General features: G+C 42.0%; 1 protein-coding gene across 1 annotated transcript in view; it reads left to right on the top strand.

The window, feature by feature from the left end:
• The first annotated feature begins 8,250 nt into the window (after window positions 1-8,250).
• The window catches only part of LOC8037821, a 29,874-nt gene continuing 10,647 nt past the window's right edge, over window positions 8,251-27,477 (top strand). Inside the window, exon 1 of the mRNA XM_002405654.4 lies at window positions 8,251-8,279. The gene's annotated coding sequence lies outside the window, so the exon portion shown is untranslated. The remainder of the gene's footprint in view (window positions 8,280-27,477) is intronic.

A 27,477-nucleotide genomic window follows, 5' to 3' on the forward strand; every position in this document is an offset into this window, starting at 1 on the left:
GCGCCCTTTCCTGTATTGACGTTGAGCGGCTACATGCCACGTTTCATCCATGACATCCCCAGCTCTTGAGTTACTACCACATCTCAGAGCACCCTACTCGTCCCGCAGTCGTGGCCGAGTGGTTAAGGCGATGGACTAGAAATCCATTGGGGTCTCCTCGCACAGGCTCGAATCCTGTCGACAGCGTAAACATTTTTTTCATCATCTTTTTTTTGCCCTACACGAGCACGTGAGCACGTGAGCGCACGAGCACCAGCAAGATTGACGTGAGCACGGACGCCGGATGGACAAGGCTAGACCCTAAGGAGCTTCGCCCCTAAAATGTAACAACGGGCAGGAAGAAAGGAGATTTTGGGGCAGCTTCAAAATGGTTTGAGGAGGAGTAGGCGACTAAATGGTAACTTATTCGTAATCACTCAGTGCATATAGATAGCAATGACAAGCGAAAGGCCATTATAGGTAGCATTTTTCGACATCAAAGGGGCATATGACAATGTCTATCAGAAAAACCCTTGGGATTAACTGAAAAGATATGAGCTAGGGGGAACCATGGTTAAGTTTCTAGAACGGGTATACACGGAGAATAGAATGGTTATAACATGGGAAGCCCAAACTGCAAGACAAGCAGCAATAAAAAGAGGACTTGGACAGGGTTGCCCATTGTCTCCCCTGCCATTATGATATACCTCAGTAAAATGGAAAAAAAGATTTGAGCAGCGCAACCTAGGTTTTGACTTCATTGACATAGATGAAGGACATAAAGTAAATCGAATACTGCCAGGAGTAACGTCTGCTGACGATATTGTACTCGTATCAGAAAGTCGTGAGAAAATACAGGAACTAATTCGGATTTGCAGCAGGGAAGGGGACAGTTTACGGCCTAAACTTCAGTGGGGACAAGTCGGGTATAATAGTTTTCAACGACAAGAAGGGAAAACTTCTGGAGATACAGGACACAGTGATATAACACGTAGAAGAGTCCAAATATTTGGGAGTATGATTAAATGAAGGAAGAAAAGTATCTAAAATTACATGAAGATATTGCAATGAAGAAGGGGACACGAAATTCAGCTATTATGAAACACAGGACACTCTGGAACAATTATAGATATGAAGTCGTTAGAGGTGTATGGAAGGGAGTCATGGTGCCAGGTGTGTCGTCGGAATTGTGTATGAGGTCAGAAAAACGTTCAGCCTTTCCGCTCTGTTAAAGAAGGAAGGCCAGGGAAGCTGTACGCTCGTCCCGTGTGTTTCTTCTTCGTCCTCGTCTGTTTTGCGCGCTGCTTCCTACGATGAATTCCCACCAACTCGCCAACTATCCATTCTTCTACTATAAATGTTGCCGCGATCTATGAGAGAGGGCGGAAACCAGACTGGTTTTCTAGTTGCCGCCGTCGCTCATAGATGGCGGTAGCTGTTTTGTGTAGTTTTGTGTCGACATTTGTTTGTTACCGGACACGAAACTGGGGGAACTAGTCCTTAACAGCTCCGCTGGAAAATCCAGGCAGATTTAGAAATACAGCAAAGGGGTGTTTGTAGGTTGGCACTGGGGCCACGTGGGAATACACCAAATAAGGGAGTACATATGGATATGGGTTGGGCATCTTTCAAGTACAGGCTTTCTGAAATTTCATACGATTGGAAAATTGCTGATGTAATTCCCGTGCACAAGACAGGTGACCGCCAGCTACTCGGTAATTACCGCCCCATTTCTCTTACTTGTGTCCCATCTAAACCTTTCGAGCATACACTTTACTCAAACATAATAAACTATCTGCTCACACACAACCTTCTTTTTGAATATCAGCATGGATTTCGTAAGTCGTAGTTGTGGGAAACCCAATTAACAGCATTCATCTTCGACATTTCGTCCCCTTTTGTGTTCCTGAGTTACGGGTTTTTATTACCATGAATCACAACCAGCTCGCTTGTTTTTTTAAGTACTGTTCCATTTGCCAGGCTTCGATCCTGATGAGCAAACTGACGCTATTTTCATTTATTTCTTTAAATAATACTGTTGCTCCCATCTGTGAGCCATAGCAGGGGCGGTTACATATTGACTTGGTGTGATGTGCTTACGTGTACCTCGTCATGGCAGAAGCGACTGCCTAAACAAAAATATAATGCGACGGAAGGGTCACCATTTTGTTAGACAATGAATTTCATTCGTTCATTGCCCTAGAAAAATAAATATTTGAAGACATCGTGCCTATTTCTATATTGTTTAATAGTGCCAGCACGATTTAGTCTAAAAGAAACTTTGGTTGAAAATTAAATGTATATATCACTATTGACATTAAAGATTATATTATTAACGGACTATAGATCTCTCAACCTGTTTACTTTTGCTGTAACTTTCAATGGCTGGATGGCTTGTTCCAGTGAACTTCACGCAGACACAGTATATCTAAAGTTACTAGATATAAATCTCCCAGCCAGTTTTTGCTCGCGTTCAAGCTTGTTAATATCATCAAGCGGTGTGCGGGTAACATACGGTGTGAGCGTATTCCAGTATAAGTCGTACGAGTGATTGGTAAGCGATCTTTTTTGTTCCTCTATCCGCGAACTTTAAGGTACTTATAAGTGTATACAATTTTCTCCGGGCCTTAGTAGCTATGTCATCTATATGCTGGTTCCAAAGTACTTTACTAGTTATTCTCACCACAAGGTATTGGTAGTGGTAAAACAATTTGGTGGGGTTCGCAATTATTGAATAATTATATTTCAAAGGATTATTTTTCTAGGTTATTCACAAGGCAACGGTATTATCGTAGTTTATTTTCATTTACGATTTTTCTGACCATTCTTTAATTTTCTTTAATGCCTCATTAAGTAATACCTGATATTGAGGTGATTTCACCTGAGAGCAAATAACAAGATCATCCGCTAATAACTTAACCGGAACATGAATGTCCTTGACGATAGAATTGGTTTAAATTAAGAATAAAATAAGTTTCATTGACTATATAATTAAAAAAATTAAGAATTAAGAATTTACATCTACTTTCCAATGCTTTCGACAGAGTTCCTCATCAACGTCCTTTTTTAACTTAGAAATCTTAATACTCACCCTTCTGTTGTGAACGGTATCTTCGAATTCTTGATTAATCTCACCCGATACTTTTTTATGAACAGCGTGAAATCACCGACCTATAGTTGACGTTCGGCGTCCTTGTGTGGACGGCACTTGCCCCTCTTTCATTTGTAACCTACCTTAAAGGCCTGCATAATAACATATCTTCATTAGCGCGCTTATTTATCGATGATAGTATCATTTACAAACCAATTCATTCATATATTGATTAACTACTTTTACAAAACGATCTCACAATAATAACCAAGTCATGCCAAAATAGCAATTGGCTTCAAATTTTCATAAATTTTAATAGCTCTTATTTTTACGCACTTCACAAAAGAAAACAAATAACCGTGATATCACCCAGTGACGCCTTGTTTATCAGGCAAATACCTGGAAATCCATCTTACCTCTGATCTATCATGGAATGCTCGCATAACCTCTGTCGTTGCTAATGCTAACCGTGCTCTCAAATGCTTAAGCCGTGACCACAGGCTAGCGACAACCTCTGTAAAACAACTAGCCTACACTACATTGGTGAGATCCAAACTGGAATACGCTTTCCCAATAGAGTCTTAATGACAATCATACTTAAGTAACACCCTAGAAGCCGTTCAAAATAGATCAGTTTGTTTCATTTATTGATTGCTCTCCAAATATTAACATATTAGGATTACACCGATCAGCTGACCTAGACTGTGTACACATTTTCTTTCAGCCTGAGTGTGCCCCGCCTCTCGCGACGTCATCAAATCTTTATCACAAGCTAGCATCTCAAAAACTCTTTGCTATCACCTGTTCACCGAATTTGCCGTCGTCTTGACGATTCTTGCAAATTATTTGCACTTTCATCGTCCACATTTTCTTATCAAATGTCTACATTACCATTGGCCATAAAAGACTGGAAGGCACTACCTGACCACATTGTTTCCAGAAAAAACATTATCCCATTTGCTGTCGCCACTACCCTCTTCCTCTCTAGCCTCCCTATATAGATTAGTGTTTTGTCCAAGTTGTGTTGATTTTTTATATATGCATGCTCAACACTTGTGTAATACACTTTTGGGTCTTAAAAAGTGATGATGATGATGATCATTACAATCGACGCAAACTTATTTTAGAGCTCAGCTCTCAAGCGCCCGTTTCCGGGTTTCGCGGCGTCGGCGTCGCCGTCGGCGTAACCGCCCAGCTAAATTTAGCAGGAAGTTTATTTGGTGTTGAGGTCGCGTGACGTCAATTTTCTCCTTAAATTTAGCGAGGAAAATGACGTCACATGAACTTTGTGCCACGTCAGCCATGAACAAATTCAGTTTCTCCGCTAGATTTATCGGGAAGACGGACGTCACGTGACCTCAACACCAATCTGAATTCTACAGAAGAGGAGGAGGGACATACCCTCCACTCCGTACCCTCCCCTCCTTCTCCTCAAGAGCTGCGCTCTAATTTCGCGTTACAGAGATTCGTAAACGTCTTTCATTTTCTTTTTGTATTACCCACTAGTTTTTTTCTGCGACTCAATATTTATTAGCGTCAATGTAGACGCTAATAAACACGAACAAGGTAAACATAACTTTTAGTGGTTATATTTGTCACTAGCCGCAAGTGTTGAGTTTCCGTCTCAATATTGAGTTTCTCGCTGCAGATTTCGCAAGAGGACAGAAATCGAGAAAGGTATACATTGCCCGACAGCCATATAATAAAACTGTCATGACACAACAAAAATGAAGTCAACATTACTAAAAAGAAAGAGAAAGAGAGAGAGAGAGAGGATTGAACAAACGTAAGATAAGATCGGTTGTAGACGAAGTGAAGAGCAAACTGTAGGAAAGTGGCAATAAAGTAAGGTTGCTATCGCTGGACCATTCGCAGTGACGTACTGCTATTGGGGGTTCTCCTAAAGGTACAAAAGCAAAAAAAAAAAAAGAAAAAAAAAGTCCATCTCAAAGGGGCCGTACCAGGTGTATTGAAATACCAGAGAAATGGAAAGAAAACCTTATGGTGACGACTTTGTTGCCGTGGATGGTGTGGCAACCCTATTTTTTGTTTTAATTTTGTCTTTTTGCCAAGGGGTCTCAGAAGTTATCGGACAACTGGCATTTCTTGTGTTGAAACTGGCATGTCTCTGCTCCGAACCTAGAGAAAATGGCAATGGTCTTTATACGTTTATATATTCTTCGTGTGAAATATATGTCCGAGTTCCTGCAGTCGCGTGCGAGCAGAAATTAAAAACGAACAAACTTTTTCACATTCTTTTATTGAATTCTGCAACCAGAAGACGAACTCGCTTTTGAAGAAATAAATCACGGCCCTCAATGCTTGTGTTTGCCCAGACTGATAGCCGAACATGACGAAATCAATCTTGCTACGCTTGAAATAATATTTTCGGTGCACTCGTTCCAGATCCAGAGTAAATAGTTTTCCATGCTTGTTAAGACCGCTCGTACCCTCTATTGACATATATAGTTGGAACTCGGGGTACTCGAGAGCTTCGAGCGACATCCAGCAGTATCCATGTTTGAAATGGGAGGATGCCGGTAGGAATGAATCAAATATTGCGGATGATGGGACGAATTTGGTGCACGTGCAGTGGGCGGATCTATAGGATGCAATTTCCAAAAGTTGCACAATAAATAGGGAAGTAAAGCATTTAGGTTCAGAAAAATGTAGTTGCTTAAGCCAAGGATTCAGGATGCTACGCAGGTTAGGTCTTTGATCTAGTTACGCCGTTGATCCCTTTTAATCGCACCGCTCTAATAAATTTGTGTGCGTTTGCTAATAAGTTATTTTGACTGGATTAGTTGCAGGTCGAGAACACTCAATTAATACCATGTGTTCTACCAAGAGGCAAGCATTTCGAGTAAAATTCTGAGTGTTGAAGGTTAAAGAATGTGTCGAATTGTTCGCCCTTGTTCTTACCTTCAGTTACGTTGAATCGAGACACACTTGTTAAGAGTCAACGCAATTTATGCGACCTGCCGATGATCATGTGTGGGCGCATGGGCGATGATCTTATTTTTCCAGATGTGACAGTCAACGCCAATTCGGCTCACGTCAAGCTTCATCAAAAGTGTACTGTGATTATGCTCGGGGCCAGTGTTTTTGTGGGTTGTCAAAGTTTACGGAAGGAGACGCGTGACATCATCATTCGATGAGATTCATTTCGCGCAAATGCATTTTTGTAAAAAAAAATGTTGAGATCTTGGACGCGTAAAAACGTTTAAAGAATTGTAAATTAATTATTGACACGGATACGTCAATAGTTAAATTAGGGTATGCGCATCGAGAAAGAATGCCCAATCTGCGGACGAAGGCCAAAGACACTGGTGGCAGAATTCTTACCCTCAAAGGGCTCTGCAAAAGATTTTATTGAGGGTTCCTGGTTGTGAGCGTTTATTGATAATAAGATTCCGAGGAATACATCCACGCCTATTTTTTGAAATATAAAATTTGTGTTCATTATTGTTGATGCTACCATCAAAAAAGCAGGTTCTAAAATCAATGCCACGAATGGCACAAAATATAAAGCGGCGTAAAAAAAGTTAATAAAAGTGCAAGAGTTTCAGTATAAGTATTCGAGGGCTGCAACTTAAAGTATTTGTGTAATATGTTTAACAACACCTTTCCACGGGAGATAAAAGTTCTGAGAAAGAAGGATCTCAGTATTCTTGCATTTGCCTAAGGTTTTGTGTGCTTACTGCAGCACAGTACTGCAGCATTAGAGTAGTGAGAGATTGATCTGGAATATCAAGTGCAATATACTTCATCGGTGAACTTACCAGATGCTGAAAGAATTTGATTCAGAAACAGATCTATAAATTTCGCCAGACTTGGAGATGTTTTGTAAAAATAAACAATTTATTCCCTTCCTCGGGAGTCATTCGACAAGCCTAAAAATGTAAGCGGTCAGGCCTATTTTGAAGCAATGAACTGAAGAAGACTTATAAAGCGATACACATAATTCTGTTTTAATGGTTATATTTATAATCACAAAAAAGCGCGCATATGGAGCGATTTCTTATTCTTGTGACAGATGCATTCTTTTCAAGTCTCCACCATATGAGTTTAGGATGCGTTGAAGCAAAACTGAGTCGCTGATAGATTTTGCACATTAGACGAACCACTACACATATATAAATATTCTTGTACTGAAGCTCTGTCTAGATTTAACTCAAGCATTTAACATGACCTACCACAAATTGTTTCCAAACCAACTAATAACCATAAAGTGTAAGGTTCAGCTTTGATTAGTTCCCGAGAGTTTTATTTATTTAGATTATTAAGGCGACCGTAATACATTGCCCATTGCCAACGGAGTACGACATCCTCCAGAAGAGTCTGAAAGCACACCTTTCCTATTAGTGTGGCTCTCTTCTTTTTGAACAATAATAAAATAACACATTAGGAAAGAGGAGGTAACCGTAACCGAAAACTTCTAAAGAGCGAAAGTACGCACGTATACAAAAAAGTGGGCTCTGAGGAACGATTCCGCAGTAACCTATGTTTAGAAAACCTCCCCTTAAAAAAAAATAACTAAAAAGGTAAGACGCGACTAGGCTAATAACCAAAGACGTCTTCAAGCAACAAAACTGTTTCCTCAGCGTCTTCCAATCCTTCTCATCTCTCCGCACAACCTACGCAATTTCACAATAGCACGCAACTTTGCTACTATACTGCTCCAGCCCCAAACACTAAAAACAAACTACGTAAAAAAAGGAGATTACACAACAAAATCTTGAACAAAGATCCTAATAATTCTTCCTTTCATCCACCCACGTCCCTATGCTCCTCCTCCCCCTTCCCCTTTCACCTTCGCTCCGCGTTCTAGACAATCGATACAACCGCACATGCGCACTGTACCCCACAGAGCCCAGTATTTTTTTTTACCCTCTCCCAATCGCACACGCCACCGGTGGAGACGTCCCTCTTTGGGTTCCATCGTAGCTTATGTCCACCTAGCAAATAGAAAGTGGGGTTCGGTAGCTCCTTGCACGTGCTTCATATCGGACAAAAGATCGAACATCGCTTGACGTGTCTAGTTGACCGTCACCTCCGCGCTGTTGCTTGTCGTCTGCAAAACAACGGCGGGTGTGCTCCGTCTGCTTCGAAAACTCATCCTGCAGCGCCATGGCCGACGTAGCGCTGGGAGCTGGTGCGTGGTTTTAAAGCACCGTAGGACGACTCCTCTGGATACTGTGCGATCCAGGTAAGAGTTTTGAAGGTCGTTCGGTGCTCGAGTGGACTCGTGAGCCGCAGTATGTTGTCTTTCTTATGCGCGTGTTTGCTTCACAGTGTGCACTATTGAATTATCTTATCGTCTTTAGTCGATGTTGTCGAATGACCAAGAGGTGAATTCCGTACCTACCTGTTGAGCGGCACTCGCCCTACTTGTTTATTCAGTCGAGAGAACTGGGAAATCTGACGCTGGTTCTCTATCGTTTTTTGCTTTCATGTTCTCACTATCGTGTTCTGTTAGATCATTCTGAATGCGGCAGACCATATAAATTATAAATATTGCTTGTTCTCCAAAAACTTTTAAAAGGTAGTTCGCCTTATTTTTTTTTCGCTAATTCATTTTGTGGTTTTTAGGCGACTGTTGCGTTCCTTAAAGCAATATTAGCCATGCAATCGGATTTATATGAACCGATTTTCTAAAAAATAAAGTAGTTGATGAGTGGAGTCTTTAGAATGAATGATTTCATCTGATGAGCGCTACTTCGTTCGATCGCGCACATAATTTACACAAAGGCTGCGATCCTGATAACACCTAAGAATTAAGAAATAATAATCTGCCGATTATGATGTGGATAGTAAACTAAATTCCTTTAGTGTATACTCGCTTTTATGAAGGGTGTTTGCAAGAAATCAATACTTTTCAATAGTTGTTTTGGTGTAGAGACTATCAACCTAATTGTCGCACTATAATTTTGTTTCAACAATTAAATTCTTTCAATCTCTATTATATATACATTACAGCGTAATTCTTAGCTTATGATTATTGACGGTCTAACGCAAAATTTAAGCTTTTGTGAGAAAATTAGATGTGACAAATTTAATTGGCAAGGACGTTTAGAAAGGGTAATACCGTCACCTTTGTAAAAACAAATGTCGGGTGCATTTAAAAAAAAATATTTGAAATACGGTTCGACAAAGAAAACAATTACTTCAAATTTCATTATTTAACTTTGACGAAAGGCGTGAGTGGTGATTAGAACCACCATAACAATAAACCATAAAATTTGTCAGACTGAATATAAATACTGCGCATATAAAAGCCCTGGATAACACAGACAAAAATGCACGATCCAAGAGTACCATTCAAACAAACATTGCAGATACACTTTATATGCAAGGTTCATTGTTTTCGGAGTTTATTTCTCATGCAATTAGGTGGGTGTTTTTCGGTGTTTATATTCAACTGAAGAATCGGGGTTTATCAAAGTTTATTTTGTTAGATTCCCAAGTCTTCCAGATTAGTAGTTTAATTTTACTACCGTAAAATCCCGGGAAATAACCCACCTGAATTCGAGAGAAAATTAGGTGAAAATAAGGAGTGGGCCAACTTTCGGTGTACAATCAAGGAAAGTTGAAAAAAAAATTTTTAGATCATGTCTCGGTCAAGCTTGTTATCTCGGCAAGGGGGAATGCAGCAAAGATTTCTGAACTTCCCAGTCAGCAATGTTCGCTTATATCCCGCCATAGCTAACTAGACACATTTACGCCAAGGTCATCATTGATCCCAACACTGTGATTACTAGGAGTGGGCTAACTTTCAGTGTTTAAAAGAAAATAGCAAATCAAGCCGAGAATTGGGGTGGGTTACCTTTCGGTGGTGGGGCATCTCTCGGGATTTTACAGTATGTCCTCAATTTTTTTTTTCATAACTACGCCTAAAAAATTAGAAACGTTTGGACACAAACATACCCGAAATTCATGAGAACTTACCTGTATTGCGTGATATGTGTGCAGCAGCCATTCGCATTGGCGGTTTGCCATTGGCAATATTAACTCTCCCGGCAACAAATATTGCAAAAAATTGTTGCCTCGGCAGCGTTCGACACTTTGAAATAATTGAACTCCTGAACGAAGTCGCCTGGGAATTATAAAAGCTTCAACTACCCTCCCCTCCTTTGCAATATACAAGTGCATAGCTATCGCTCTTATAAATCACCCCCCTCCTTCTTCCAAGAAGCACACAAATAGTATAATACAAAATGGAAAACTAAAAGAGGCTTCTGCCATGACCCAGAGGTAAATTGACCCATTGTCCTGAACAAACCTTGATGAGCGAAAACGTAAATCCCCTCTTGTCAGTAGCAATCCGATATTTCAAAGGAAACTAAAGTAGCTTTTACTTAACCACTAACCCCCTGCTCTTATAAAATGTATTCGTACAATAGTCTTTTTGCTTTTTGTGTTGCCTTCGTGGCCTCAAAATTCTATTTTTTTTTCCGGATAAATCCGAATGGATTCATATTTTACCAGCGAATGTTTTTCGATTTTCTTTTTCGGAGGTATTCGAAAACACGGATATATCCTACCGGACGCAAATCAGATAGCACAAATTCAACCAAACTGTAAGCGTTACAAAAAGAAAATTTGTTATTTGTTTGCTGCCAATAGAACAAACACATTACCGATCTACGTTACCTTAAAATACGGACTTTTAGAAAACCGTTACCGTGTTCCGCGTACAACACTAGTGGAGCCTTTAAAGCGTGCTTTTAAACGCACACCCGGAGCGACCCCGTGACTGTGGGGCGCGTGCTTTGCGGTTCGCTAAATGTCCCTAATAAACGAAACGCGTTACAGTTCCCGAAAAAAGTAACGCGTCCTACTTTACGTTACATTTTATTTCCGACCGTTTTACTGTTCTGAAGCATAAGAACTACACTCCAAGAAACATTATATCCACGCGGAAACTTAAAAATTACACTATATTTTTGGTTTTATATGGTTATGATTTGGAAGGTATGTGGGACAAGTGCAAAAATTCATGTTACTTGGCGCCCAAAAAAAAAACAGGCAAAAAATTTGAGTTCTTTTTTAAGGCTTGGGAAGATGTAACAAATAACGTAACTTTGTCACCTGCTACTCGAAATAAGTAACGTAAGGACGTCACTCGTTAATGTTTTAAACTTTGACGAGTAAGCTACTACGCTATCGAAAGTACGGTTTTAGGGAACCGTTTCTGCCTATCCGATACGGTGCGATGGGCCCTCCGGTACAAACTGCGCATGCGCGAGGCTTCTGTGGTAGCGCATGCGCAGTTTCTTACCGTATGGGATGTGCAAAAACGGTTCCCTAAAACTCCGTAGGAACCCGGTACCGGTAAGACGGTTACACGCAACGCGTTACTGTCAACACCGATATGAACGCCGCATCTAAAATCAGGCATTCATAAATTACTATTGCAAATTTAAGGCTTTGGCCCAAACACGACGTCAATAAAATGTTTTATTGCCTGTTAAACAAATGCGAAGCAAATATTCAACTGTCACTTCGCTAAAATATTTTACCTGGCATTGGTAATTCGAATTTATGATAGATGAAGAATATTGTATAGGTAATAAAGTGATAAATATTGAGACTCGTTTAATACATGATCTAATATTAAAATAAGGAGGCGTAGAGCTTCGCATCACATGATCAATGCAACGATTAATTTCTGAACTACAGCTTTTTAACTTCTTGCGATTAAGTTTTCTTCAAAATAAATTATTGTTCAAGAACACAGTTCTTTTTTAAACATACTTAAAATTAAATAACCTCCAAAAAGGCTCTCAATATCTTTTTTTCTAGCCTTGAGAACGTGTGATATTGAATTATGGCACTTCTAACATTCTTAATAAATAAAAAAAAAATATATATAAGAGCCGTAAATACATTTATTTCTAACTTATCAAATATCCAGTAATAATTAGTTTAGTTCGCGTTTCAATGGCGATTGACAAAATCAATAGCTTTAAAGAGCCACTTATCAATACGTTACGCATTTGTTTCAACAAATTAAAAATATGATGTGAAGAAGAAGAAGTAGAAGATCAGAGGATGAAAACAGAGAGGTTAAATAGCTCAGTTAAAGCCATTCAAAGTAACCACTGGGGGAAATTTATACAATCGCTCATCTTGCTCAATAGTCAAGCTGTTTGGGGGGGGGGGGGGGGGCAATTGAGTAGTAAATGTACAGAACAAATGGAGACAAAATAACTTCTACTACTGCACACTCTAAAAAAAAGCCCGTCCGTCTGCTTTCCCGCTGAACACTCCGAGAGTTAATCACCGCAACTTACGGAGGCAGCTCAGCGAATGACGATGCAGAAACATATGTTTAGACAAAAAAACGCAGTCTGAGTTGTGACATTAAGCAATGCAAGCGTGACGTTTTGCATTGCTTAATGTCACAACTCAGACTGCGTTTTTTCGTATAAACATATGCTTCGGCATTGTCATTCGCTGAGCTACCTCCGTAAGTTCCGGTGATTGGCTCTCCGAGTGTTGCGAGTGAAAGTAGACGCACAAACTTTTTTTAGAGTGTGGATGTAATTGTTTGTACTTTATTTGCGTTATCTAACTATTTCTAACTTAAATGCAGGTTGTAGGCTTAAAGGATGACTGTATGAGAGAGGACGAACTGAAATCGATATAATGAAAACAAAACCCTCAAATAATTTTTCGTCATAGTTTAAAAGAATGATCGAGGTTTTGTTTGAAACTCGTAACACTTATTTTACACGATGAGTTACCAGAGATGAAGCAATAGGTTATATTTGGCAGCGCTTCAGATCTCGTGATGAGAAGTGTTAGGCGCAAATTCCGTAGTAGACTTGCGCAAGGTAATATAGCCACTGGATGATAAGCATTTCATAAAAAAGAGTGGCACTCGATGCAACATACAGCCCCCCCCCCCAAAAAAAAAAAAAAAGAAAAACGATTTTTTTTTAGGCAACCGATATGATGCAATGAATGATCTGTTCAAGGGTAAATGTTGCGTAAAATTGACTCTTAAAAGCTTATATCGCTGTAAGTCCACGTTGACGCTAAAGAATGCTGTAGTGAGTCCACGACACAATTCATAGCAGCTCGTCATCTACTAATATTTATGTTAAGTTGTCAATGTGGCAGCATTTGTACCAGTCTTTTCAAGATAATTTCGTATAACCATATTATCATATATTCTTTATTTAATATGTCGTAGTTGTCGGCTAATTTCTTGATACTGGACGATAATAATATGCCGGACGGAATGTCATATACGAAGAGTGTGTTTGGGAGAACATATATACATGTTAATTTCAATGAAAAAGAAAAAAAAATTCGCGTCGCAAAATCCTTAGGCGCCGCCCGAACGGAGCGCTAGCGGCTGGGACACAATAAAGTCCCTCGATTAACGATTTGCCGAATAGCTAAAGCGATTGATGTGCCAACGCGGTCTCCCATTGGCCCGCGCCCGAATTCCGTTTCCGGTTAGCAAGAACATGGCGGATTTGACTCGACCCCACTCTCAAGAAACGGTGTGGTACCTTGGCGTTCGAAAATCTACCCGCGTCCAGGGGTGTTCTGTCTGAATTGTCGCGTGACACGACCCGCCGGAGTAACTCGGAAGATTTCGAACACAGCCATGGTGGGCGAGTTAGGAAGAACATGGCCGACCGGCGCTCAGCAGACGACAAGAGCAAGGGGAGGAAGGCGGAGAGGGACGCTTGCCGCTACATCGCATAGCGTTCATCTATAGGGACGTTAGGGTGCAGTAGATACCTTCAGGAGACAGTACAAAGTTTTCGTAGATCAAACGCTGCGGTGAGCGGAGCCAACATCACCTGGACAGAAGGCCTCCACACGCGTCATCATAGTCAGATCGATCGAGGCGAGAGATTGGGCACGAGTGCTGCGTCAGTGTTCGGCTGCGGCTCGTGGCCAATCAGCGCGTCGAAGGTCGGGCTCGGGTCCAATAGCCGACCGAGCGCGATCCGACTGTGATGACGTTTCATAGAGGAAGAGGAAACCATGCGGAGGCCTTCTGTCTCATAGAGTTATTATAATGTACGCTAGAGGTTCAACTGGCGCTAGTGTGCTGCTGCAAATTGAAGCAGACAGCAACCAGTCGGAAATTGACTTCCGGTAATGCATTTCTATGGGAAAAAGCGAGTGCATTTTCTCGCGGTGCTCGATTATAAGAGCAAATATCACGAATATTCCGTACGTACTGGCACATTGGAACATTTCTCAGTCACGCAGATGAAATAATTGGTCAGTTACGGCGTTTTTATGTGAAATTCGTGGCATGAAAAACGGTGCTAAAACCGCTTCGTACATGTATTTATGTGCACTGTCGGACACTGTTAGCGCGAACACGGCATCGGCGCTTTCCACCATGGGGGATATACGTGTCAAACGAACGAAGGACATGTGGAAAACCAAGAGCGACGGCAAGAACTACGCAGTAACACTAAATAAGTAACTCGTTGTGCATGCAGGCGATCAAAATAAATTGAAAGCCACGTAATATAGTCCGATTTGCAATAAATAAGTACTGCTTTATTCTTTCTGCTCATGAATATGTGCAAAGATGCATGTTTTGGGTTCAAATCATCAACTGCACGCTCTAAATATTTGCAAATACGGAAAAGTCGGAAAACAGGTGCCCGATAAAAACTGCCCGGCATAGGAGATAATAAAAAGGCACACCTTTCGCAGTCCACGTACTTTATTTCTTACATTCGAATGTTTGATGTGTTTTACCGTCGTAAAGATGCACGACGGAGTCATTTTTATAGAGTGACCGGACGGGCATATTTGCTAGCGAACCTTGAACACACTCTACATTCTTTTCGATCGTTAGTTTGCTTAGAATCGTCGCTTGTCTTTACATACCTGCCATGGAACATAGGTTTGGGCCTGAAATATAGCGAAGCTTAACATCGCTCAGTGATAATGAAAAATGCTGTAATTAAAGCAATTACACTTTTACAATATTAATAGATGTACATACTATCCGGTACAACCGAAATAATAAAAGTTATTCATGTTATTTTACGGCGAAGAGACAAAACGCACGCGCGTTTTCCCATAGGAATGCACAGGAGCACCGCAAAAGTAGACTGGTTGCTGTCTGCTTCAATTTGCCTCCCGGAAGTCGCATAGACACTAGCGCCAGTTGAACCTCTAGCGTACATTATAATAACTCTATGTTCTGTCTAGGTGGTGTTGGCGGAGCCCAGCTGGCGCGTGCTCAATCCGTGCTTCCCGCTAACGGCATAAACTCCCGCTAGCAAAGCGCTAGCAAACAGCCTCGGGCGCGCGCTCTTCAGAGCTTGCATCGAAGTGGCAGCGCGAGCTCCCGCTACAGGTAGCGTGGCCTGAGAACACGATCTACTGAAACTATTTATTCTAGGTCTACGTTTTGCTACGAGGAGGTCGTGCCGTCACTTCGACGCATAAATTGAGCAATAGCCCGCTGTGCCCGCTTCCCGCAGCGCACCTGCGGTCTACTAAAACTGTCTAATGCCAAGATGTTGTGCCTTAGCGCAACCGAAGTTATAAATAATTAGCGTTTATTTTTATTTTTATTTTCAAAAAATGCAGTAAGATAGTGACCACCGAAACCGGTGAATACATTGAAGTGAATATGTCGTCTGCTACGAGGAATGCCCAATTTTAATTGAAAAACAGTTTTAAAACACTTATAGACGCTAAATTGAAACAATAAAAACTAGAAATCTGGTTCGAATCGTTAGCCGCATGTCTAGGCGGAAAATGAGCGTTTAGCAATAACTAGTTTCATCTTCCTGTAAAAAAAAAAAAAAAAAAACGAAGAGCAACAACATGTTTTTGTTGTTTTTGCAACGAGAAACAGTAGAGAAACACGTGCGTTTCCCTGTTATGCACCTAATGACAGGAAGTTGGGACAAAATGGTATTTATAAAAACTTTGGAATGGGTTAGATGGTTCATTGTGATCTAAAGGATTAAAAAACGCAAAAAACATGGACGAAGAAGAGACGCAACACGGACTGGCGCTATTTATCTTTACTGGGTAGGTTCTGCCAAGTAAAAGTTCTGCAGAGGAATGAGCAGTAGATTTAATGTATTTGGGAACGCGAGGGTTTAGGCTACAGTGCAGAACTCTATTAATGCCTCTGCGAAATTGATTAAAGTGACATTAGTCTAGCGATCACAATTAGCGGTCATGTGAATATCAGTGACAAATTCAAAAGAACTGAGTGTTGCACGAGGAATTTGTTTTTTCTGAAATTATGCAGATTTTGAAGGAAAACAAAATAGGTCAGTTTCATTGAGTTGTGCCATGATCGCTGGAAATAAGACACGTTCCATCATCTTGCTGGTCATGCATTTGTACGGTGCTCAAGAAATAGTTGGAAAAGCCTTATTTTAAGCCGAACCTAACGAACGAAAAACAACTAGATATTGACAAAAAGTTCATTCTATTCCGGTAGTGAATATGTCAGTGTTTTGCCGAGAAAAAATGAAAATCCAAAGCGGTTTATTATTTTTGTTATTTTTACTATTTTGGACGGTTGTCGCATACCATAACTTACCTCCCCTTTAAGAGAAATCCAGGCATTGATCAGACCGATCGGCACAATACTTCGTTTCACCTCAACGCAGTCGCCGGTGCGAGTCTAGCGACCAATAAAGCAACGCCCGAGGCGCACCAACACGACCATTCGCCGTATTTCTGTTCGTACTCATCCGCCGGCTAATTCATTCAAGGGCAGAGAGTGCGCCATGACTTTACGCTTCTCGTCTGCGCTGTTTGTCTTCTAGTCTTTGCACTCACTCATACTCAACGTAAGACCAAATATAAAGAACGCTTACAAAAAAAAAAAAAAAAAAAAAAACAGAGCAGTCGACGATTGTTTTTAACAAGAAACACAAAATGAATCGCCCCCCGTCAGAAAAAGCACTTCGGAGAACTTCTGGGATAGCAGACGACGGATATCGCCTTTTAGGAGCCTAATCGCGCAGACTCACATCCCAGCGGGTCACGTCAGGTGGTACGAAGAGGTGCTGCATCCACGTCTCTGACGCCGCGAAATGGCGTACGGTGTCCGGATGGTCGTTAACGCTTTTACGGTTGCCCGAACGGGAAGCCGTCCCCTGCAGGCAGTGGCCCTCGTAAAGTAGAATTTATACCCAGTCTCTGTTTATATAGTTCGTGTTTCGCTGGTTAGAGCCGCCGTTACTATACACACCGTTTTCGCCTTACGATAAACCGAGGAGGACGCTACCAGCCACCTTAGCCAATCCAGTGCCGCGGTAGTGTCACGTGACCTTGAAGAGATGGAGCGGCAAAGCGCGGGGCGCCCAGTCACATGGTGCTTGCATAGCGCTGGATTGGTTGGGATGACTCCTGGCGTCCGTTGCGGTCCATCTTAAAATAAATCAAAGTTAACACCAAATTTTCGTTGTTGTTTTTTTTTTTTTTTTTTTTTTTTTACTTTCAGAGATTTTTTACGTCCGATTCCCGAAACCATAGTCGCGTGGGTTTGGAAACATACATAGATGTATTATGACTTAATAAATATCCACGACTAGACGGGACCTATAGCAATCTTGGGATGTCCTTGTTATTAAAATATATCTTTCCGCAGGGTTTGCAGACGGTTATAACATATTAGCAGCAGGCACACGTTTCTTCGTGTCATATCTAAGTTTGCTGCAAACGTTGCAGTTTAGAAAGCTGGTAAGTTATAAGCTGTCTGTTGCTATCTCATGAGCTCTAATATTAGGTTAATACAAGGCTTGATAAATTGAGCATAGGTGCACAACTGTTTTATTGATCTGAAGTTTGAAATAAAACTAGCTGGCGGCATTAGGAACTAGCGAATCGTACGAGGCAGCGCTTTCGGGTAACTAGATTCAAGTGCAAACAGTTCCAGATGACTCTTTATAACGAATTGAGTAGATTACAGAAGAACGATGTATACCTCTCTGAATGTGCAAAACATATTCGGTAACTATAGCCCGCTCTAGAAGTAAAACATTTCTTTATGTGAAGCGGAGGCTATAGCGAGGTTTTAGCTTGAATTTTGAAATTTCCCAATTAGTCTGTCTTAACTCGACTGAACACACCAATATTACCGCCATGTGACTGCTTGAATTCCCAATCTTTCCCAATTTTAGCGTTCTTATAAAGCAATTTTACTACGGAATCTAAGTAAGGACCTAATAAACGAGAATCCCTTTTGTTTCAGGTAGGTATTGGACATTTGTATCTATTTATTCGTTCAAACTGCAATGCTGACATGGGTCGAAGACTCGGAATGCACTTCAAGTTGTGCATTTGGCTTACATCGCAAGATTTAATGCTTCTAAGAACTCTATTTTAAGCTAGGGTAACCTTAATTTATTCAAAACAGCTGCGGTTATGCATGCATAAATAATGAATTTAGGTTTCAATGATGTATTCAAACTGGAGCTCATATCATCATGCGTAACTGCCATAATGCAACACCATCCTTTTTTTTTTTTATTTTTTACAAAATTTGAGTTGACGCCGGGAATCTATTCTTCACAACAGATAAATTTAAAAATGTATTGGTTCTGAGTGTTTTACACCTCCTTGAATGAAACACCAAGCAAAACCCAAAACTTCGTTGATGCTTGTAGGAAGAACTAGAAATGTGTCTTCTGGAAGCCTTAGCATGTCGGCAAACATGTTATTAAAATGTATACTGTCCCTTAACAACGCGTTGACTGCCACACACAAAAAAAAGATAAACTACTCAAAGTACAGCTGCTAAAGTATCTCGTTTGCAAGACTCCATTTTCAAGATAAAGTTGTGTTCCACCCATTGTTTCATTTTCTTGCTTCTTGCTTTTCTTGCTAAAAATGGCGAATTTTCTTATCCATAATTGCATAAATCGCAACCTTGCATAAGACACCGCTACATCTTTGTACGGTCGGCGCGGCAAAACTGCGTTAAAGGCCCGGATATGTGTAATATGATCGCAATATACGGGTAAGCGAGAGCGTTTCAATATTTTCGTTAATTATTCGAAAAAGAAATAGAATCCCCGTCAGAAATTTCCGCAATTAAGATTCATACTTATAGAAAACAATGCATATAAACCCCAGCGTTCTAACACGCACCGACGGAAATCATGGGGGTAAAAAATGCGACTTAGGTACCGAGAATATAATAATAAAACAACCGTTATAAATTCGATGGATGCAATCAAATTAAACAAAGTTGCAAACCCACCTCTTTTTCATTTTGTAGTAATACTAGAACAGGCTAAAGATAAAAGCGATTTGAACAACAGCTCGATTTCAATTAGAGTATCCTTGAGGCTTCATGATATGTAATTGTTTTTTTTTTTAATGACCCGTCTAGCAGTAATATCAACAAAAACAAAACAAAAATGCCGAGAACCTACAACAACAAAAGCGGACGCATAAGGTTTCCAACGTGGGATAGCGACAGATAAATGAGTTTTCGTGTGATGTGGTAACACGGGACAGAGTCCGCCTAACTCGCCGTGCGAAGATAAATTGTTAGGTTCTTCGCCTTGTCTCGGCCATTGCTGCTGTAAAAGCAATATCCCAATTTCCGCAGATACTATCGTGACTCTACAGTTTCCGCTCGCACTCAATAGTTCCTGTCAGTCCATTGTTTTCGGTTCACTATTGTAATTGCCCCCGACACTGAGTTTTTTGTGTGTTTTTTTCCGCTCGGTATTGTCTCGGTTGATCAGGATAAATAGCTTGTCTTAAATCAAGCGTAACTATATACGAGCCCTTAAATTGAAAACCCTCCTATTCTTAGAAGGAAAAAAAAAAAGTAGAAATTTGCAGACGGACGAGAACTGCGCAAAAAAGTTTGTCTAAACGACTTCTTTTTCTTCTTCTTTTGGTGCAGCGAACAAATTGCCGCACAACTATTCGCTAACTATGCCTCATAGATAGAAGCTGTAATATGCGTTCATGATCGATCACTTGAAACCCGCCTGATCAACGACAGATGAAGAAACGCAGGGCAGGGTTTTGTACATGATCTTTGGTTTCTGATTGGTTCCTTGGAATTCTCATCGGCTGATGCCGCCATCTCATTGGCTGCGGACAGATAATGAGATGTCCGGGACAAGCCACGCCCTGCGTTTACTAGTCTCTCAGTGACTATGCGGAGCGCCAGTTCGACTGCTTCTTTTGCAAGGGAGACTCCATAACGCCGGGCTTTGATTGACTCTGATTGGAAGATAGTGGGTAAACATCGAGGCAGTTTGCTTTGGGGTCTGCCCACTATTTTTTAATCAGAGCCAATTGGAGCTCGGCTTTCTGACGTCACCACAACCCTTGTAAAAAGAAGCGGACGAACTTGCGCGCCGCATACTACTGATCTCTGTTGTAGTAGGCTGTATCGCGGATCGGAATCCCGTCGGTGTCGCCACCGGCGGCCATTGCTTGACACCAGGCATCACACGCAAGTCTATGGGAAAAACGCACAAATATAAGAATATTGAAGCATGTACGCTGTGCTCGGAGAAGAGTATTTTATGGTGTGTTGTGATTCTTACGTCGGGTATTTGGAGATCGAATCGGTATTTGTCAAATGTTCGAACGCCGATTAAAAATATCAAACCTGCCGGAGCAGCTACGGCTGAGCTTAAGCTTGCTCTCGTAGTGGAGTAAACAAAGGAGCTTGCCGACAGTGAGATCGTCCTCGGAGAAGCCCAAAAGTTAATGAGTGACAAAAAAGTTCCATCTCGACAGCGGCTTTCAGGGAGTGAACGAATTCTGCGTAGCAAAGCCTTCGAGCTTGTCGTCTGCTAAACCCAACTCAAAGAAACCGCCACCGACTCCGCTGTAACTCTAGGTAACTCTCGCCTCACTGAGCTGCGCTACATCTTTCGCCCAGCGGAGTCACTCTCGACCGCAAAATATTTATTTATAAGAACTGCGAGGGGGCTGTCAGTTTTAATGTTTGTACGCAAGCTATTTGACGGTCTTCTTGAAAAGCAGCCAAAACGTTTCAGTGCCGACAACAGCTCAGATGGGGAAAACGGCATGTTTTCTTGTTTTTCCCATAGAGTCCAATTCATTTGGTGGTGTCAATCAATGGCCGCCGGTGGCGATACTCGGCCCCAGCTGCCAAGATGGTGGTCCGCGGTTCAGCCCACTACAATAGCGATCAGTGCCGCATACCATCATTTCATGCATGTCGAGGTTGTGAGCTCCTGTAGCCGTGTGCTTTAGGAGACCATAAAATCGAGCTACTACTTGGTTGATCAAACGTGTCCGAACAGTATTATTAACGTACTTTCGTTTTCAATAAGACGATGATGACGTGCTCCTAGATGCGTTTATTTAGTTGCGAGCGGAGACAAGGGGCTGAAGTCCATGTAGCGCTTGCACATATATAACACTCCGATACTGAGTCGAGCTATTAGGAGGTGGTGCAGTTCCTGCAAGGGTGCTATTGTGGTCGCAAACGGGTACCTTTCGAATTGTGACGTATCGAGAAAGAAGGGACGGAGCCTCAAACTAGAATGATTCTTGTTTGAGGCTCCGCCCCAACATTCGGGTTCACGCACGCGGTCAGCTAGAATCTGACGATCCCCCTACGTCGCGATGACGTGTCCACGCCAGTTGGGGCGCCGAAATCCCCGAATTTCCCCCTGTTCTTTTTGTTATCTTCTTTCTTTCCTCCAAGAGTTAGAACGAGCGAATAACGGAGAAAAGGCTACCTTCCGGAAAATGGAAGGAAACAGAGAAAAAAAAATATTATTCTTTTATGAAATACGGAAAAATTTTTTCAATAATTATGACGTAAAGCAAATTTAGCTAAGATATCTCAGCTTGTTTTCCGAAGTCTTTCGCTGCGGTCTTTGAAAACAAACATGGCGAAAACCGCGGTAACGACCTTGTGGTGCTTGTGTCTCGTTTACGTCGTTGCTTTGCCTGCTTCTGCACGATACGGACGGCATTACGAGAAAAAAATATTATGTGAAGGTGCGCTGCGACACCGATCATCCTTTGTGAAGCCGCCGTGAACATAAGCTGCAAATGAAATTTCCTGTTTGCCTGTGAAGGAGACTCCCAATGAATACAGGGCTGACGACGACTCTGTCGTAATATATGACAAGTCGTGAGATCGACGCAGAGTGCAACGGTTGTGAACATTCTGTGGATGATGCAGGAAAGTTTCTTCGGGCAGTTTTAATAATGCTTTGCTCCCTTTGCTCACTGCAGTGATTACGACGGTATAGTCTCCATAAGTCATGCTCTTCTCTTTCGGCGCTGAAGAAATGGACGCGACGGCATAATCTCGGGCAGTCTTTTGGGCAGTCTTTTTTGCTTATTCTTTTTATTGTCAGAATAGCTCGTGCAAAAAAAAAAAATTCTTTTACGTTTTTACACGTCCCTACATAGGTACCTCGCTATCCCATTGGCTTCATTGCGCGTGACGATTCAACGCTATTTGCCATGGAAACGTTCGTGAAACTAGAAAGCCTCTGTTTGCCGCTAACAGTCATTTTTCGAGTTCGGGTTGTGACGACAAAATGACGTAAGAAAAAGAATGCACGGGACTATTTGCATTGTTTTAACTCGAAAAGCGTACCCTTGGCGAGTTAAACTCGAAAGAACATGGCCGCGATGCTCGTCGGATCGACCCCGGCTGGGGTTTGACATGCGATCGGTCACTTGATCAACGCGCACACGAATGCTTTCGTGCTGTTCGATGAGCCCATTTAACGGCAGGACTGGGTCGAAGAGCACAGTGAGCTGGCGTTTAACGTCTCCAATATAACGCTTGGCGAGATGCAAGACTTGGCTTCTATTTGTGCCGGTGTTATGAAGCTTTAAAGTGGTGTTGTTGTTGTGGCTCGTACGGTAGCCTTGATGAGATTATGAAGACGGTAATAGACCTTCATTCAGCTTTGCCATGCATTGAGATTCAAAACCTCACCTTGACACCAAGGGAACCACGTTTCCGCGAGCACGGAGGCAGCAGCCAACGGTCTAAGAAAGAATTGTGCCGCCGCCACGACCGCCAGCGATCACCCCAACGGCAAGAAAACAAACGACAAGCTCATTGAGGTTTGTGTAGTGCTGACTGCTGATTCATCGGACGACAAAGTGAATGTGTTAAAGCGCAACGTAAGTTTGCCAGGGTTTTGCAAAATGAATGCGTTTCGTTGAAAATTTAATTTGTGGAATTCGCTAACGCCTTGAACGTTTGACGGGGACTGCATTGTGAACGCAGGCTTCACATAAGTATTTTCTACAGTGTGTGCTTTGACTGCAGGCATATAAAGACAGAAACACTGCCTATGTGGTGCATAAAATAAAAAAAAAGAAATTTCGCTTATCTTGATAATGTTGACTATCTATTGAGCGCTGTTGATAGCAGTGGCGTAGCCAGGAACTTTTAAGTCGGTGAGGGTGGAGGGGGGTTGAGGTGGCTGGGATGTTCATGACTTGGGGTGCGGGGGGTATGGTGTCGAAATTTGTGTGTATATTCTAGGGCCCGCCGGATTTGGGAAGGGAAGGGGCGAAGCCCCATAGGCCCCCCCCCCCCTGCCCCCCACCCTGCACCCCCCTCGCTTTGCCACTGGATGATACCATAAGGGGGGCATCGTACATTCACAGGCTGCTATAAGCATGTGCATAGCCAATCAGCTCGTACCACAATAGCTGCTGACATTCTTCACGTTACGTAGCAATTCTTTCTTTAGTACACATGCTCGCTTTTCCTGCACACATATACTCTGCTTCCGCTTGTCGTTTATGCTTGATGGTAATAAGTCAACAGTGCGTATTTGCTCTGCATCACAGGCAAATTAAAAAAATCCAGCTTACACTACTCTTTGATTTCAATGAGTTACTGTCACTTTAGAAACGACAATCTATTTAATTGGTATCATAACCTTTACATTAAACACACGTGTGTTGAATGTAGGACAATTGTATCTTTATTGTTTCTCTTGGTCACGAAAATGACAACCATCCACAAGATTGCACTGGCTAAATTTCTCGTCTACAGTGGGTAACAATGTTACCATACTCTGTCAGATAAAACTCCTGCTGTCTAAACAAGTAACGATTCATTTTAGGACACACCTGTTCGTAGTTCATTGCAAGGCATCGAAAAGTGTTCTTATGACTGTCCGATGACTGACATGCAATTCCAGAAGCTTGGCATGAAAAGGTAAAATATCTAATTGATACAACAAAATGCCATCAGCAACCCCATCCAGATTTTATTGCGTGATTGACAGTAGCTACAAGCCGCAACAAATTGTCAACCGAAGACATAGGTACTAAGCGTGCACTAACTTCGAAGCGGTAGAAACCCTGAAGTTTTAACGTCAACTTACCACTATGTTGTTAATAACAAAGTGGTGTTTGCGGCAAAGTGTTGGAGTCCTTCAGAATGGTGACGGTCTCCATCAGACCGATGACGACGGTGACGAAGGTTCAGTTAGAGACTAAGTTTAGTCAACGCACCCCACGACGTCGGTCTGCTTGTCGTGGTGGCGACGAAAGCCTCCTTTCGCACATGCCTCAGCTGCCTCGGTCCGGGGTTTTGTCGACCCAGCCGTCTCTTCCCAGCCGGTTGACAGCGACCCCCGCGACGGCCGTCACGGCTCTGATCACCATCCACTGGGCATTCGCTATGTGATCATCGGTAGCAACCGCGCCCTTGTAGTTCTCCGCTGCGAAAAATCTCAGTGCAATTCAATTAGAAGCTGCTGCTCGACGGTCATCATCTCTCATCGTCTCCGTCTCTCGTTGCGCAGCTGGTCACACTGCGATCACAGGGTGCTTTTTGACAAGCGGTATTGTCGTCAGAAACAGTCGTCGTGCATCGCGAAGGCAACCGTGTGCTCGCGGAAAACCCGTCATAGTACGCGTTGGTTGAGCCATCGTTGAGCAATAAGCATCGCCGCCATTTTCTACGCTCTAGAATCCTGCCCAAAGCTTGTTCCCCTTCGTGCAATAGAAAGAGATGGGCATCACCCCGAACGATCTTGCACAAACGTTGGCTTGCACTGCGCAAGCACGTCTCCTCGACAGGGACGTTGAAAGCCCGGAGCACGTTCTTGTAGCTCCTACACCCGCACTAGCTCGCACTCATAGTGAAACAGAGAGTAGGCTGTGTCGAGTAATACCGCAGTTAATCTAGGGACGCGACTTCCGCTATGTGCTCCGTATGTCGGACGTGGACATACGTCACTTTGTCGTCACGGTCCGAACTCGAAGAGCGACAGTTACGGCAAACGGTTGCTTTCGTGTTTCGCGAACGTTCCCATGGGAACCGCGTGGAATTGTCACGCGGGCTGTGGCCAATAGGAGCGCGCGGTTCGTAGGGGGGAGGAGTTTTCGAGAAACACGAACGTGACCGTTTGTGACCAGAATAGCACCCCAGGACGTGAAGACGACAGATAATAGTATCGAGGCTTCGCGGAAACGAAAATGGTCAATTGAAATAAGGGCCACTAAAGGGACGTCTAAAAGGCTCCTGAGACATTTTTTCTTGTCTAAATACAAACTGTGCGCCCTAAGAATCGTGGAACATCCAAGATTATAATCATGCGTTCAATTTATTTTTCTACATTTAAAAACGTAACCAAACATTGCGACTTGCCCCTTTTTATAAGATATAACTCAGAAAAAGGGGGCATAACTCGATGGTCCATCACGTATTTGATAGGAAAAAAGGCCACATATCGTATTTTTCTATTGTTGAAAAAGAAATTTGCGGTTTGGGTATGTTTATACAGCCTGAACTTCGTCTCCCTCAACGGGCGACTTGTCTCTCAGCTGTAGATGAGAAATTTAGCCAGCGCAGAACAACCGCTAGCCTCTTTTTTTAACGTGCATTACGCAGTAGTGATATATGACCGCACGCCGTTACGATGCTCGTCCAGATCGAAACGGGCAGGGCTGGGGTTTCAACCCAAGATCCCTACGTTCTGCAGCGCGAGCAAAGGGATGCTGAACCAAACATTTCAGTGTCCGTAATAAGGGGAGCACCACTTTTCCATGAGCCGGCAGCCGCCGGTGGGCGCGAGCACATGCAACGAATTTGACGTCATAGTCCTCCATTCACCCTTAAAGGAACCATAAAATTATTTTTCAGCTTTTTTGTTTCCAATGAATACCCCAATTCAACATCAATATCCATAGAAGCCGGAGCAGGAACCCGTTTTCGTTTTATTGCCTTTAGTATTGCACACACAAAAAAAAATAATAATAAAATTAGCGTCTGGTTTTCTCCACGATTCGCCCTGACTCGGACACCAACACGTGAAATACCGTGGCCGTCACCTAAAGTATGCCTTTCCACCGGCAACTGAAGTTTCCACCGGCAACTTTGAACTTTATTTCAGCAACATTATGCCGAGGACACCGGACAAAAAGCTAACAGAAGCTAGCTTGACTGGGTCCGGTGCCCTTGCATGTACAGGGAACACAATCATATTTAAACAATCCTAAATATTTCTTACAATATTCAAATCAAACAATTTAGAATGTTCCAATAAAAATTTTAAAATCACCGACATTAGAGAAATTTTTTTTTCTTAATTTAACAACACAAAAAAGTACGCAATGTTTTCTTAGTTATACAATGAATATCGATGCGGTTCATTACAATGTTGTTAAGCAATGTAGGTAGATTATGAGCAAGAGACTGCAATGCATAATTTGTACGGAAATGGGGAACCTTCCAGAATTCTCTACGACGAACATCGAAGACTGATTCACGCTCAGTCAGGTTTGCTAGCTGTGACAAAAAAGCAAAAACTCTAAAGTTGAAAAGGCGTAAGAAAATAGCAAACGATAGTCATAAATACAAGAAACTTTCATGATATTGTAGCTCAAATATAATGGTTCAGCATGTGTGTCGTACGGAACGTTAGCAATGAAACGATTAATTTTTTTCTGAAGAGTTATTAATTTGTTGACGTTACTTTTGGTCGTTGTGCCCCAAACTAAATGGCAGTAGTGGATTTGTGAGCCGAACAGAGCATGATAAATTTGAATCTTAACTTTTGTAGGCAAAAAAGATCGACAGTGACCGATGATGCCAGCTACCTTTGCCAGTTTGTGAGTTAGAAATTCTATATGATGATCCCATTGCATAAACTCTGAAAAAATTATGCCTAGCGTTTTATGATGACTTACTATTTCAATTTCCTTGTTTCCAATCTTAAGAGCATAACTAGCATCAATATGTTTATTTACAGGTCTAAAAACAATCGCTTTTGTTTTGGTAGTATTTATTTCGAGGCCATTTTTTTCTGACCATAAGAGAAACTTTTCTAAGATAACATTACCTTTAATAATCAGTTCATCGATATTCGTCGCAGAAATAAAAATACTAGAATCATCCGCATACATTATAAAACGTGAGTGTTGACAAATGTTGATGA

This window comes from Ixodes scapularis, unplaced genomic scaffold (assembly GCF_016920785.2).
Source record: "Ixodes scapularis isolate PalLabHiFi unplaced genomic scaffold, ASM1692078v2 PGA_scaffold8__174_contigs__length_109621045, whole genome shotgun sequence".
In the NCBI taxonomy this organism is placed as follows: Eukaryota; Metazoa; Arthropoda; class Arachnida; order Ixodida; family Ixodidae; genus Ixodes; species Ixodes scapularis.